Here is a 14721-nt window from a genome sequence, read left to right as displayed (position 1 = left end):
GTGTGTATGTGAGCGTCTGTGGTCTCTTTACAGTATGTGTTTTATTGCTCATTACAGAGGTGGCTGAGATGTGGAGATGAATGGTAAGGCTTGAGGGCGTGGACAAATGTGACATGGGGTATGGAGTGTGTGTGTTTCTGTGCACATACTATGTGTCTTGTGTATCTACATTCAAGTACGGTATGATACAAGTACCATTAAAGGAACAGTTCGTCCATGATTTGAGTAAAAAAAGAGGTATATTCACATCAGAATCAAAATTCTTATCTTTTAAAAATCTGAATTGATTCATGAAAACTAATGGTGTTTCTGTCCCTGTTTAAATGTCTGATGATTCCTATACTAGAACCTTTGCTCAAACCAGGCACTCATAGTCAGAGCCTAATGTGTACTCCCTTGCCTATATATCTGTATATCTGACTTCTAAAACTGGAAGAAGAGGCTGGCACGCACATGACCTGAATAACTGACTGAGACAGCTCATTCCTCTTTGGGCAAGCTACATGCTAGGGCTGAGATCTCAAATATGGACAGATTGAATGTCATCTTATACACTGGAACAGGAGGCCAGTTAGGTTCATGAATGCGTGTGGCTGGTGCTTGCTGAATTTCTGCTGCTTGTACACATATAGCATCTTGCAGAGCTTGGACCTGCTGTATTTAGGCCAGACAGCTGATAATGTTGCCATACTGAGGGGCACAAGGTTAATGCTTAGTAAAGTATAGGCTTTATTTAGCCAATTAAATCAACTAGAATGGGTATTTGCTAAAGTTAATACGTGTGAGAGCTGTTAGCTGTTAGCTGTGACTGCTACCAATGTTGCTGCAAAGTACTTCTCCATCAGCAATTTTTCAAATGCCAGAGCGCTACCTACAGTAAAAGGATCTTATGCCACAGACTACTTCGGCTCTTAATTGTCACGCACTTTGGATGCTGCACAAAATACTTAAAAGTCACTCCCTGTGTCCCGTTTGTGGCGCAAAGGAGCACCCAGTGACCATACGTTATGTCCCAGTACATCAAGTGTGGAACACATTGAGAAAATTTTATTGAAATCACATTACTATTGACTGAGCTTACGTGCTGTTGCCAGTTGGTTGCGCTATGACTATAACTGAATTTTATACATGTAGATGTGTTGGGCACGGGACCATTATCAAAAACATAAAGTTTGGCACTGATTTTTGCATGTGCAAAAAACCACAGCTCTAACACTAATTAAAGTTTCAAAAAGGTACTTAAACCATATTAAACAACAATGTATCAACAGAATTACTTAAAATGGGTCTTTTAACTAAACTGAGGTCAACATAACAATACTACAACATAAGTCTGAACATAACAAATGTGACCTCCTGAATGACACAAAAGGAGGGGTATATATACACATAGGCTAACCTACACCAAACACAAAGGGGAGAACACTTAACTTACTACAATTAAAAAGACCCAAAATAAACCCAACAGCCAACAATAAGAAAACACTAACAAACAACCACTACTGAAAACCAGTATTAATCTAACACGAACAAAATATCCACTTGTTGCTGTGTTGTTAAGGATTTTGTAGTTCGTTTTGTAGAGTCCCCCTGCCCACTACCAGTACTTGGTTCCTTCCACTTCCTGTGGTGGAGTATAAAAAGCCGATTCAAACTCCAGCTATCTCTTTGGCAGATGACTCAGCAGGGGCAGCATCAGCATGTGGAGAAACAAAGGACGGGTATAAATTACTATAAAATTCTAATCAAATGAATACTAATATTAACCAAAATGGTGCACTTAGATTGGAAATCTTAGCATCATTTGTGAAAAGAATAAACATATCTAAAGAAAATGTGTTTGTGGTTATTCATAAAAAACAAAACTGTTACCACCAGTTTATGTGTTGGCGGTTGATAGGACCGTCACACGCCTGTACCCCAAGAATCAGAACATGCTTAATTGCCTAATAATCAAGTTGGTTAACATCATAAGACCCACCTGTATGTGGGCTGCCAGGAGCCACCTGCAGCCAATTCTGAAGTCATACCCATCTGCCATGTCCACAATTTCGTAGTTTTGCCTGACTAAAGTCAACAAACTAATGTAGACCTTGAAACAGAAGCACACAGACCTGCTTCAGTAAAGAAATCAGGTGAGCTGTGGGTTGCATCTTAATGCTTCTCTCCCCATGGAGCTCAGACTGGCTGCCACTCAAACATAAACCTGTCCCAATTTGTTGAAGTTTTGCTATTTTGCTTGATAAATTTGCACATATTTATTTATATCATTGTATTTGTGCCCTTGTTTATACGCCTGACGCAAGTCTGGTTTGTTTTATTTGAACTCAGGCTGGTGCCTGGATCCTAGCCCTGTTTGTAAACTCCAAGAAACTGAGCACACGGTACACACACTGAAACACACACTCACTGCCAGGCTTCTACAGTGCAACACTGCATGCATGTGCACTCATATGCTAACAATTGCTGTTGTTTCACAACCACTTTGGCAGATGGGAATCTGTGAATCCGTTTCTGCTGTTCTGTTAAATAATCAACCTTCTGCTCATTTAAAATCAATGCTTGTGTGTACTAATACATCATAATGGCGAGTAAGTTAATTGATAAATAAGTTGTATATTTTCAGTTTTTGTAGGTAAATTGTAAGATGAACAAAAAGTGTTTATGTAAGGAAAATATGAAACATGAAAGTCAGATGAAAGAAGCAAAATGTGTTAAAAGAAAACAAAATACATGAAAATTACTTAATAAATACATTAGAAAACTACTACTTGTGCATATAAACCTGAAGTAAACCCCACTGAGTTTTTCTAGAATATAGCACATGTTGTGTTTTCATAGGGAAAAAACAAACAATTTTTTCACTCATTCAGTAGGAAACATATGTCGATGTATTTATATATATATATTTCAAAATCATGTGGCCTTTTGGGAGAGTTCACTGTTGTCCATCTCTAATATGGGAAAAGGACCTTTCCCAGGGCTGTTGGCACAGCAACAGCACCTGTGTGCATGCAGCAGAGAGGTGAAGCGAGGGAAACGAGAGGGAGGGCAGTGCAGAGTGATTGCCCAGATTGCTGGCACAGTTGGACAAAGTTACCCAAGCAGTCACCGCCTGTGTGTGTGTGTGTGTGTGTGTGTGTGTGTGTGTGTATGCAAGCACACACATTAGCATTGCCAGCTCAATCTGCCTAATGTTGGATATGTACACAAGTATACCCTAACACACACATTAAGAAAAACACACACACACACACATTAAGAAAAACACACTCACACACAAATGGAATTCCCTTCTCTGCTGGCCCAACTAATTATAGCACCTGCACATGCTGACACACATGTTCACCACATACACACACCTTTTCCCGCTTTTTCAGAATGAAATTTGGCATGACTGCTGACTCCAAACATTTGTGCCCACACAGGGATTCAGTCATCAAAGCAACATTACTTGCATATGTGTGTTCATGCAAGGTTAAGAAACTTTTCTCTGACCTCTAAACCAATTCAGTCTTCATCTTAAATCAGCACTTTCTCACTTGGATCCTGCGTGTATTACCATTATCAATAGCTTCCTTTTAATTTTTTAAATAACTAGTATGTTAAGAGGTATGTTAGGAGGTTCAAATAATATAATGATTATTTGAAGATTGTTTGTTTCACATGTGGGTTTTGTATAAACTGCTCCTTTTTAAGGACCCTTAAATGCCCTGTAACATTTATCATCTAAAACAATCCGCAACAATCTAAATATCTGTCTTTATCCCTGTGTTTACTTGTTACAATTACTTTTCCATTAGCTGTGAGGAAATGAACAAGTGCGGGGAAGTGGACATTCCTGGTAAACAGTCGGGAAAGCACACACACTACAGCATCCAACGTTTCACACAGAGTGCAGTTTTTCTTAAGGTGGGCTGACGAAGAAACGCAGGGCAGGAGAAACAGCTGAATGCGGTTTTGGGAGAGTACATGGTTAACTGATGCTGAAAAAAATACACACTGAGCTAATCAAATAGCAGTGATCTGCACATAGTTTGATCTGTCTAAAATAATCTTTAGCTTTTGGATGCGTTGGGCTCTGCAGCATTCATGGGCCCACCTTAAGAAAGGAAAAAAGCAAAACTGCTAGTGGAGGAAAAAAGAAGAAGTGAAAAAAAGAGAAGTGATCTTGTTTTCCCAACTGCAGTCACATTCTTGGCGGCACCTTAGCTTTTCCTCGCCAAAAGAGGGTAGGAAGAGGAGGGATGAGAGAGGAGAACATGGAGAAAGAGAGAGAGCACACTGTTTTTTCCTAGTACATTAAAAGTTAATATGTTAACATTATCTATAGATGTACTTTAATCTTTGGCCTTGGCTTACATCATCTGTAAGCTGACACGTGTAGGTTTTTTATCTTTTTCCATGTATGTAGGTCTTGCCTCATTTAGCCCCTGCTGACAAAGTCTACCATTTGATGTTTAGTCGTAAGAGTCACAGAATGTCCATAAGTATTATTCCCACTGCCTTAAACCCAGTATGTCTGTCTGTATATCAGTCTTTACAAATAAATAAATAAATCCAGCATACTTTGCTAATTTTTTGCTATAACCATGAATCCACTTGAAAATTGCATTGTTAGTTATGTTATATTGTAGTGACCTCAGATATGCTTTGCTTTGCATTTTAATATAAAAAATATTAATTTTAAATATTCTTGATGACTGCATGCCATAGCTACCCTGCTGCTTTCTAGTACAACAAACAATAAAGTATTATCCAGTACCAAAATGAGTAGTAATAATTGTTTAGTCAACTGACAGAAAATTAACGGAAAGCAATTTTGATAGATGAATACTGGTTTCAGTCATTTGCTGGCTTCAGCTTCTCAAACGTGAAAGTTCTCTGCTTTTTATCGTTGTAAACTAAAGGTTTAACAATGTCGTCGTGGGTTCTAGGATTTGATTTTTCCCCACTTTTTTTTTAAAGGCTGAACAATTAATCTAATAACTGAAAAATAATAAATTAATGGATAATTGACAATATAATCATTAGTTGTGACATTTGTATGCCACCTTAAGTGATACACAAAGAAAAATTAAATCAAGACAAAACCAAAAAATAGACAAAACATCTGTTGTATTTAAATCAGCCTGCCATGATGTTACTCATTAACATTAATGAGGTCTGTTGTAATGGGACAATAAAACAAAAAGAATGAGCGACTTTGTAATGCTGGGAGGGAGAGAAGGAGTGTCTGGCAGCAGTGAGTTAGCCATGCCTTGTAAGTATACAGATGCCATGTATAAATTTATGTCTTTGACTGCTCATCAGTTCCAGTGCCAGGCGCAAGCCAGCTCTGCCTTGCTGAGCTGCTGGCCTTCCCCCTAACCGACTACTGCTGATGATAGTTGAGGTGCCGCTGAGCAAGGCAGCTGACACCTAACTCTGCTCAGTGGATAGTGTCAGAAATCTGTGGTGTTACTGCTTGTGAATATCATTCAGACAGCCTCTTCTGGGTAAACAAATGTTTTAAAAAGCGCTCCAGTCTGCCTATTTACATGGGAACCAGGCGAGCTCATCTTTACATATCCAACTGGCTTTCCTCAGACTGTTCTGTACTTGCATTCCTGTTTCAATTCCTTTTTACTTGTAGTTGTTTACCACCTTTATGTAGTCGTAGGCTCTTTGCCCGGGAGGCCCGCTCAGTAATCCAACCGTAGTTGGAGTGTGGACGTAGCACAATCTGTTTTGGCATGGCGTTAATCAGGGAGCAAAAATAACAGAGATGTCCCAGAGGTTCAGCTTTCCCAGTGGTTATGTTTTACAAGCCTTATCATCATCATTATCATTATTAGTTTTGAAAGTGACAAGCAGAGAGTTTGTAAGAGCCAAAGAGTGAGGTTAAAGACAGCCAGAGAAGTGGTGACGTAAAATCTTTAGAAAAAGAGCAAAAACAGCGTTGAAAGAAAAGCGACTAAGACAGAAAATTGGTGAAAGATACAGCAAGGCAACACTTAGGGACTTATTGTGTACTTTTAAAGGCCTAGATAATACACCCAGTGAGCTGTTTGGAAAAAAATGTGTTGTAGTAAGAAACGTCGTGCAACAATGCCAAGCAAGAGAATGTGTCAAAATTTAAAGTAACTGTTGTTTGTTTGTTGAACGTCTAAATATGGGATACATGAGACCAACATGAGTGCTTCTGATCATAGTTTGAAAGCTCAGTGTCATAGTTCAAACTGAAACCAGACATTCAAGTTGTGGTATTTTTCTTGGGTAGTTTCCTGCGTCAGGTGGAACACGCTGCTGAGTCCTTTACCTGAAGTCAGTGTTTGTGAATATTCAAAGCCACAAGGTCACGTTTACAAAAATGGGCGTACATATAGCATTAAGTCACTTTCCTGTGACCTATTAGCACCTATTAAAAATTCCCTGACGGTAATTAGCCTGCTGAGGGAGCAGGCAGAGACGTAGCATGAAACATGATCTCTTTGCCTTTGACTGCTTGTGACCCTGGGGTACTAACACCCTCCTCCCCCCTTTCCACCTCCATTTCTTCCTTGATCAGACTGCATGTTCCACATCAACAACTTGGCCCGGCCCCGTTTCTTTACTTAACCACTAATTGGTCAGACCACCCTTAGGAGTCAGGATCACTGACCCCACGTCTGTTATCATGGTGCGAATTCTAACACGGGTTCTCCTCGGGGGCTTTAGGGCTGAACTTTGATCACTGCAGCCGAGCTTGTATTCACCATCATCATCTACAGCACCAGTACTGAGGTTACATTATACCTGCTGCACTCTAATCCTTCTGCAGTCATTGGGAAAGAAGAATTGACATGTAAATATCCTGTTTTGTATATCTGTTTAACGTTATTTAAGGTTAACATTTTGAACATGAAAGGCTGCTTCAGTGTAATAAGAAATTAACACATCTGAGCTGACATGTGATCTGCCGCACGCCAAGACACGCTAGCAGCTGCAAGAAACATGTCTTAACAGGTGTCTTTATCAGTTGTCATGGAAATGTTTTTAACCCTTTTTTATCCAGGGAAGATTTACTGAGAGCCGCATTCTTTTTTAGGAACACGCAATTTACCGTTTTCGGCTCTTCTGCGTTAGTAAGTGCTAAGTCAGATATTTGAGACAAATCAAAGTTCCCGCTTTGTAATTTGACTGGAATGTTGATTTGAACACTATTTAGAAGTGGGGAAACTGGTAATATGACACGAACGTGGCGACATTCACACATCAAAGCTGCCAATTATAAGAGTCTGCTCTGTTGGCCGTTAAGCCGCCCCACCAGAGCAGTTGGGGTCTAAGGGCCTTGCTTAAGGGCACTTTAGTGGTGGGAGTGAGGGAAGGGAGGCAGATTCCCTAGTCAGATTTATGTTGCTTCTCAGGGGATCAAACAGCAGCCTTGCGGTCAGCTAACGCAGCTTCTCAAAATGCACTGATAGCGTAAAAAATTAGAGGTCATATTATGCTCATTTTCAGGTTCATAATCTTATTTAGGGGTTGTACCAGAACAGGTTTACATGGTTTCATTTTCAAAAAACACCATATTTTTTGTCATATATACTGCACATTGCTGCAGCTCCTCTTTTCATCCTGTGTGTTAAACGCTTCGTTTTAGCCATGGAGTGATACATCTTGTCTCTACAAGACCTTTGTTGGGAGTTGCACATGCAGTTCCTGGTTAAGGACTACTAGCCAATCAGAAGCAGAGTTGGGCGGGCCGCGAGAATCCGGTAAACACAGCTTCGGTTCAGCTGTATATCCCTTTACCATTTTAGCAGCATGGCATGGAGCAAGAGTTTCAGAGTGGTGAGTTATTAATGTGTAACAAATGTATATTTCATCCATAAAGTTTTAAAGAGGTGGTATTCTTTTTGGCTTTTACCCTCTCCTTTATTGAGTTATATCTCTTTTTTGTGCATGTAACAGGTTTGCAAAGTGAAAAAGCCCAAAATTCCAGCCCAAAAGGGAGTTCCCATCTCCCACAGAAAACTCTGCTCTGAACCGCTTGAAAACAGCTCGTTTGTAGTCCAGCCCTTCACTTCCTTTACTTGTGACATCATAATGAAAACGCGTCATAAAGCTTGCCAAGCTTGCCAAGGTAGTCTGAGCGGAGGCCCTTTGGTTCGACTCACCTTTGTTTGGTTTTCCATTGTAGAAATGTTGTACCTGTGCCTGCTTCCAGGTACTTTTTTTTGTATCACCTCACCTCCATTGAGGTTCCAAGCGAGCTGAGGTGATACTAAAATGTAACGTGAAAACATGACAGACTGCTGATTGGTCAGAGAGAATATTCTCTATTCACTGCATCATCATTGCTGCACCAGACAGAGGCCAGCAACAGAAAGTTTTATATATTACAGTTTTCATATGGAATATCATCACTAAATCCACTTCTGAGAAGTTTTGAGGTGAGAAATCAACTGTGTAGATTTCGAATATTGACAGTTTTACGAGAAGTGATGGCGGAACAAAAGTGTGCTTGAATATTTTCGGAGTTGAGGAGCTCCGCAAGTGAGGAGCGTGCGAGGCCGGCCAGCCGCCCGCTCACAGAGCCCTCTGCTCCCGCCGTCACACAGACCGCTACAGCAACAACGGCAGAGAGAAACACAGCTGGAAGGTTTTCATACCGCTTATTTGTCTTTACATTCTGAGTAATGTTGAAATGTTTTAACTTAAAAAAGAGAAAGCTGTGTGGATCGCTGGTGTGTGTGTCGCATTGAACATTACGTTGCGGCAGTTGTGTGTGGTGTCGCTATGACGACAAGCTACGTACCATCTTTGGCTTTGATTTGGATCACATTTGGAGCGGCTTTGATTTGGATCACACTACCTTGTTTCTTACGACCCGCCCTACTCTGCTTCTGATTGGCTAGTAGTCCTTACCTGGGAACTGCGTATGTGCAACTCCCAACAAAGATTTTGTAAAAGTAAGATGCATCACTCTGTAGCTCAAGAGTGGAGCACACAACACATAGGGTGAAAAGAGGAGCTGCAGCAATGTGCAATATGAGAAAAATATGGTGTTTTTTGAAAATTAAACCATGTAAACCTGTTCTGGTACAACCACTAATTAAGATTTTGAACCTGAAAATGAGCATAATACCACCTCTTTAAGTGAGCACTCTCTACATCACATGTCCATTGACTACCTGGAGGGTAGCTAGTGTTTGGAAGGGAGAGGAGAGACAGCAGACAGACATTTTGTCACTGAGTGGTGCAGCTCAGTGTGTTTTCCCACCAGTGTTTGTGGGGGCGTGTCGGACTAGCCGCTTGGTGAGCATTATGACGTGGATTTTGCTGTGTTGTCACAGGGATCAAAGGGAAAAGGCTGGACTTCAGACGAGCTGTTTTCAGGCAGTTCAGAGCAGTGTTTTCTGTGGGAGATGGGGACTCCCTTTGGGGTGGATTTTGGGCTTTACTTTGCAAACCTGTTACATGCACATAAAAGGTATATAACTCAATAAAGGAGAGGGAAAAAGCCACAAAGCATAATGCCACCTATTTAAATTATGATAACAATAAGTTGGCTAGTTGTGTGGAGCACATGTTAATTCATTTTTGTGTTTGTGTGTGTTAATGTATATATGTATGTATGGGAGTAGTGACTTACCTGTTTGAAAGGGGAAGTCATTATTGCAGTTGGTTTTTAAATGGTCCGTCCAAACCTTATAATGCAGCATGCATCCGAGGCTACAAATATGCCAACTACTTACATCCTTGAAACAAGCTATTTTTATAAACAAATAACTTTTTTAACTGTTTTATACAGTTACTACAGTCCTTCCACCAAACAAAAATCAATAAAACCAGTCCTACATAGGTGCTCTTCCTTCCACATGCTCTTCTTGCTAATGGTATCAGTACTGCAGCTCACAAACTATCAGTTTCTCTGCACTCATGAGTTCCTAAATATTTTTTCAATGTGCACAACATAAACATCCTTTAACTTAATGATTTCTTCCTGATGTAGAACTACATTTTACACTGTGCTGCTTTATGCTGAACATAAATTCTTCTTTTTTTCTCCCCTCTTTCTGAAGAACAGAGGGACATCGATCTCTTTGGCCTGGAACAGAGGAGAATGATTAATTCATTGTGAGCTTCTCCAGGCATCAACATGCAGTCACTAGTTATTCTTTTGATGCATAATAAAGACTGTATTTCAGAGCATGCAATTAAAGGTGAACCCTGCTTGAGGGATAATGCCAGGCTTTTGCTGGCCCAATTAAAAGTTGGAAGCTGTCTTGGAAGGGAAGAGAAACAACGTGCATGTGGCTGAGCCATGTGAGTTGAAGTGTGTGCATGCGTGCGGGCTACAAAGGAGATATTATTGTAAAGAATCTGAGAATTTATTTTCACAGAATATATCCTACTTTTCAAGTCAACATTTGATTGCAAATTACTCATTTGATTTATGCTCAGTGATTGCAACTTGTTGAATGTGTCATTGCAGCTTTTCAGATGTTGTGAAACTGTGCACTATTTTAATAGTTTTTGTGTGTTTGTTCAAGTTGAAATAAGCTGAAAGCAAATATTACAGGTAGTTCTGAAATCTAAGTTGCTTTACTAAAATATGACATTTAATACTCTGCGTCTACATTCTATACACATGCACTACTTGTGCTACCTTAGACATGGTGACAGGTCCTGCTATAGCCTTACTCCACACAGAATATCCTAGTTGCTGGGTCCAGATCTTTGCAGGCAGTCATTCGTCACCTATTTAAAATGAAAAAATCACAATTTATTACACATGATTTGTTTCCTGATACAGTCTCAGCGTGTGACACACAATCAGCAGGATATTCACATTTTATTGCCCCTATAATAATTCACTGACCATAATAAGTCTGTAACTGATACTGTAATTATACAGTCCCAGACATGTTTCTGTATATGTACAAAACCAGCCAAAAGCCAGCTGAATGCCCTAAATTTGCCTTTTGACACACCCTGTTCTCTTCCTGTTATTTGTCTTCTAGCTCTGATAAGTGAGTTCATTTGGTCTTCATTCCAACAATGACCTATATTGTTTTTTTTTTACCTTTCATCAACTTTACATTCATGTCCATCTCCACAAAGTACTGTAGATTATATCAGTCTCACTCTATCTCTCTTTCTTTCCTTCATTCTTTCTCACTGTCCGTTCCTCATCTCCTCTCTTTCTCAGCTCAAGTATGCTACTGTATGTACTCTTTTGTGGCTCAGGTCACTTGACAAACTGTAGTTTCATGCCCTGACCTTGGATACAGGGGATATTAATATGAGCAGAGGGTATAAGGACATACAAGGACAGAGTAAATAACCTGCAGAGAGGGGTGGAGTTTTCTTATAAAGATTTTTCAGACTACCTTTTTCTGTTTCTTGAAATTGGAAGAGTGTGAGTGTGTTATTACACTGAACAACATTATAAACGCAGCACTTTTTTTGACTTTCTCTATCTACACAAAAAGCCTATTTTTTTTCAAATATTGTTCACAAATCTGTCAAAATTTGTGTTAGTGAGCACTTCTCCTTTACCGAGATATCCATCCACCTCACAGGTGTGGCATATCAAGATGCTGATCAGACAGCATGGGTATTGCACAGGTGTGCCTTAGTCTGGCCACAATAAAAGGCCAAAGGAGAAGTGCTCACTAACATTTTTGTATACATAGAGAAAGTCTTAGATCTTTGAGTTCAGCTCATGAACTCATGAATGTGGGCAAAACCAAAAGCGTGTTCAGTATCATTTTGACAGTTATTTGATGTTAGCAAGCTAGGCTAACTGGCTTTCAGTTTTGGAAGCTTACAAGTGTTAGTGTTCAAGTTGGAAACCAACTTTACAGCTAGTCTGGTCTTCCTAGATGATGAGATGATGAATGCTGCAAAGAAACAGTGCACAACTAACACTGTGTGAGGTTGGTAAAAGAGGGAGGAAAACATCTCATATTAATGTAGGTTATACAGGGCTATGACATTCTTCAGTCAGTAGCGCACCACAAAAGTTGACAGCTCAGAAGTCAGTGAACCGCACCCATGGGATACAACCCACCCAGAGACTTGAAGCTTAGACCCTGCTTCCCTAAATATGTCCAAAAACAGTTTTATTCTCTTTAGAAAGGGGGGGTGGGGGTTACAGTATTACAGTTTATGTTTGCTTACAGAGAAAGTTAAGAGTTTCAGTTTGACTTTAAGTTGGAAATGTATCCCTACCTGAGCTTGTTGTGACTGCACAGCCTGTCTATTTCTGGTTTTAGTGAAGATAATGAAGAAGAAGATGTGAACCCTCATGATAAAAGATGTTTGTCTCAATAATTACATGTTTCTTCAGATGAGATGGGACATTTGTTCATTTGTTTGCTGGTACTTAGAATTAATTTCAGCTGCAAATCAAACAATGGGAGCATTTTCTCATCTGTCCTGTCCGTCACAGTGTGACGAACAACAAATTGTTTGTGCTACAAACACAAACAGCACTGAGGCTAGTGCCACTTGTAGCCACAGTCGATGTGATAGAGAGAAGGCCTTTGATAAAGCACACTCCATTAGTGGTAAGCCTCTGGGGTTTGTGTCATTACTGTCCTATTCACTATCACACCAGAGTTGGTCCTGCTAGGGTCAGAGTGGCAGTCAACTGTGCCCAACCTTTTCTAACAATGAATGGAGTGCCCCTGTGGTTCACTGGCAGCAGCTTGTTTGTCTGTGGACCGTATGTGTGATTGTGTGGGTGTGCTTGAGAAGTTGCAGAGGTGGCTGTTTTGAGATAGTAATTAGCTGATTTTAATGTTACAGTATGCAACAAATATCCACCAATGAAAAGGTGGTTAACAATGGTTTGAGAGTTCCCCCACCACATCCTTAGGGTCATCCAAGAATAAAGCAAGAAGGTATTAAGGCAGTTTATTAAAGTCACTGCTGCTTTCCTTCCAATTTCTCAGATATAAATGTAGTTTTTTAATGAATCAAAACAACCACTGTGCAAAACTTGTGTCAGGGTCTATCAGTCAACAAAGTTATAAACTGAACCCTTTTGTTTTTGCCCCCATTCATCATGAGCTGAACTCAAAGATCTAAGACTTTCTCTATGTACACAAAAGGCTTATTTCTCTCAAATATTGTTCACACATCTGTCAAAATCTGTGTTAGTGAGCACTTCTGCTTTGCCTAGATAATCCATCCACCTCACAGGTGTGGCATATCAAGATGCTGGTGAGACAGCATGGGTATTGCACAGGCGTGCCTTAGTCTGGCCACAATAAAAGGCCACACGAAAATGTGCAGTGTGTATTGAATAGCAGGGCTGGAACTACAAATTATATTCATAATCAATTAATGTTGATTTTGTTTGTTGTTTAGCCCATAAATTGCCAGAAAATAGCAACAACAACAAAAAGATCCCCATTACAAGTTCAAGAGCCCAAGGTGACATCTTAAATTTGCTTGTCTGTTTGCTTATGTAATGTTTGTTGATTTTTGCATGAGAAATTAAACAATATTTGCGTATTAAATTATTTTCTGAGATCCCTTCAGCATCACACAGAAGGTTTTGCGGTGTTAATCATTCTCCTTCTGCTATAATATGACTCCAAAATAACATGTATGTAGGTGAAGAAAAGCTTTGCCTGCAGAGAAAGGTTGTTTTGAATGTGGCTTATAATCTCTCTATTAGCAGTAAAAAGCAATAATAATATTAGTCATGTCTAAGGACATTCTCATGCCCTGTATTCCACTGTTCCGGATTAGAAAGGCATTGAGCCAGGGATTAGTGGAGGAAAGAATAAAGCCTCCCTTGGACAACAGAGGAGGGAGGCAGGGGTTAATGGGTCAAGACTCTGAGTACTTACACATGCACACTCACACACATACAAACACACACATTCTTTCACACAGATTCAGCTACTCATTTTAAAGCTGCTTAACCCAGCATAAGAGATGGCATTCCATAAAATGTTTTCCAGGAACTATTCAGTTATAGCATCAATAGTTGAAAGTGACAGAGTTTCCCCTCTGATCTCCAGGCCACAGTATGCAGGCTTAACTTGGCGTGTGACTCTGAGGAATTTGTGTTTGTCTCTGTTATTATGCCAGTTGTTTGTATACATGCATGTCATGTCTAGATAAACAGTTCCCAGTTGGAAAAGAGTGTATCCAATGCCTTGCGTTAGCCTTTTGAGCTAATGGTCAGTATGGATGAAATAAAGTAACAGTTCGGGTACCATTGGATTTATTGAGGTCGGGTTTTAAAATGGCTGGTACTGGCCAGGTTGGGCTCTCGCTGTCAGTGCATAGATTGGCAACGTCCCCCCCAAGACGCTTTGAGATAATCCCTTAGTCTTTGTATCCCAAAGATAAAAGCAAGATGTCCACCTAACCTATCCGCCAAAATTCAACTTATAAGTTGGATATATTGCAGTGCTAAAGCAGGAATATCTGATTGTAATTGAACACTCAGCATGTGAAAATTTTGACTCCCTAAGTGAGAAGCTGATGCACCTCACAGGAGGTGTGTGGTCAGGTGTACTGGTATGACTGGTAGTACAATGTGCAAAAGGATTTTAGGATTCTGCACATTTCTTAGATCCTCATTGGTTTGTCCGCCCAACAGTCCAAAACCCAAAAGGTATTCAATTCGCTATCGTAGAGGACTAAAAAAAGAAAAGTCGGAACAAGTACATTTTTGGCACTTTAAACATAACACAATTAATCTGCAAGATAGTTGAAAATTGATTTTCT

General features: G+C 40.0%; 1 protein-coding gene across 4 annotated transcripts in view; it reads left to right on the top strand.

Annotated features, from left to right (window-relative positions):
* Nucleotides 1–14721, top strand: part of thrab (thyroid hormone receptor alpha b) — a 138038-nt gene that overhangs the window by 90673 nt on the left and 32644 nt on the right. The window lies entirely within an intron of this gene.

This window comes from Micropterus dolomieu, linkage group LG14, assembly GCF_021292245.1.
Source record: "Micropterus dolomieu isolate WLL.071019.BEF.003 ecotype Adirondacks linkage group LG14, ASM2129224v1, whole genome shotgun sequence".
Classification (NCBI taxonomy): domain Eukaryota; kingdom Metazoa; phylum Chordata; class Actinopteri; order Centrarchiformes; family Centrarchidae; genus Micropterus; species Micropterus dolomieu.
Note: the sequence above shows the minus strand (reverse complement) of the source record. Positions and strands in the feature narration are given on the sequence as shown.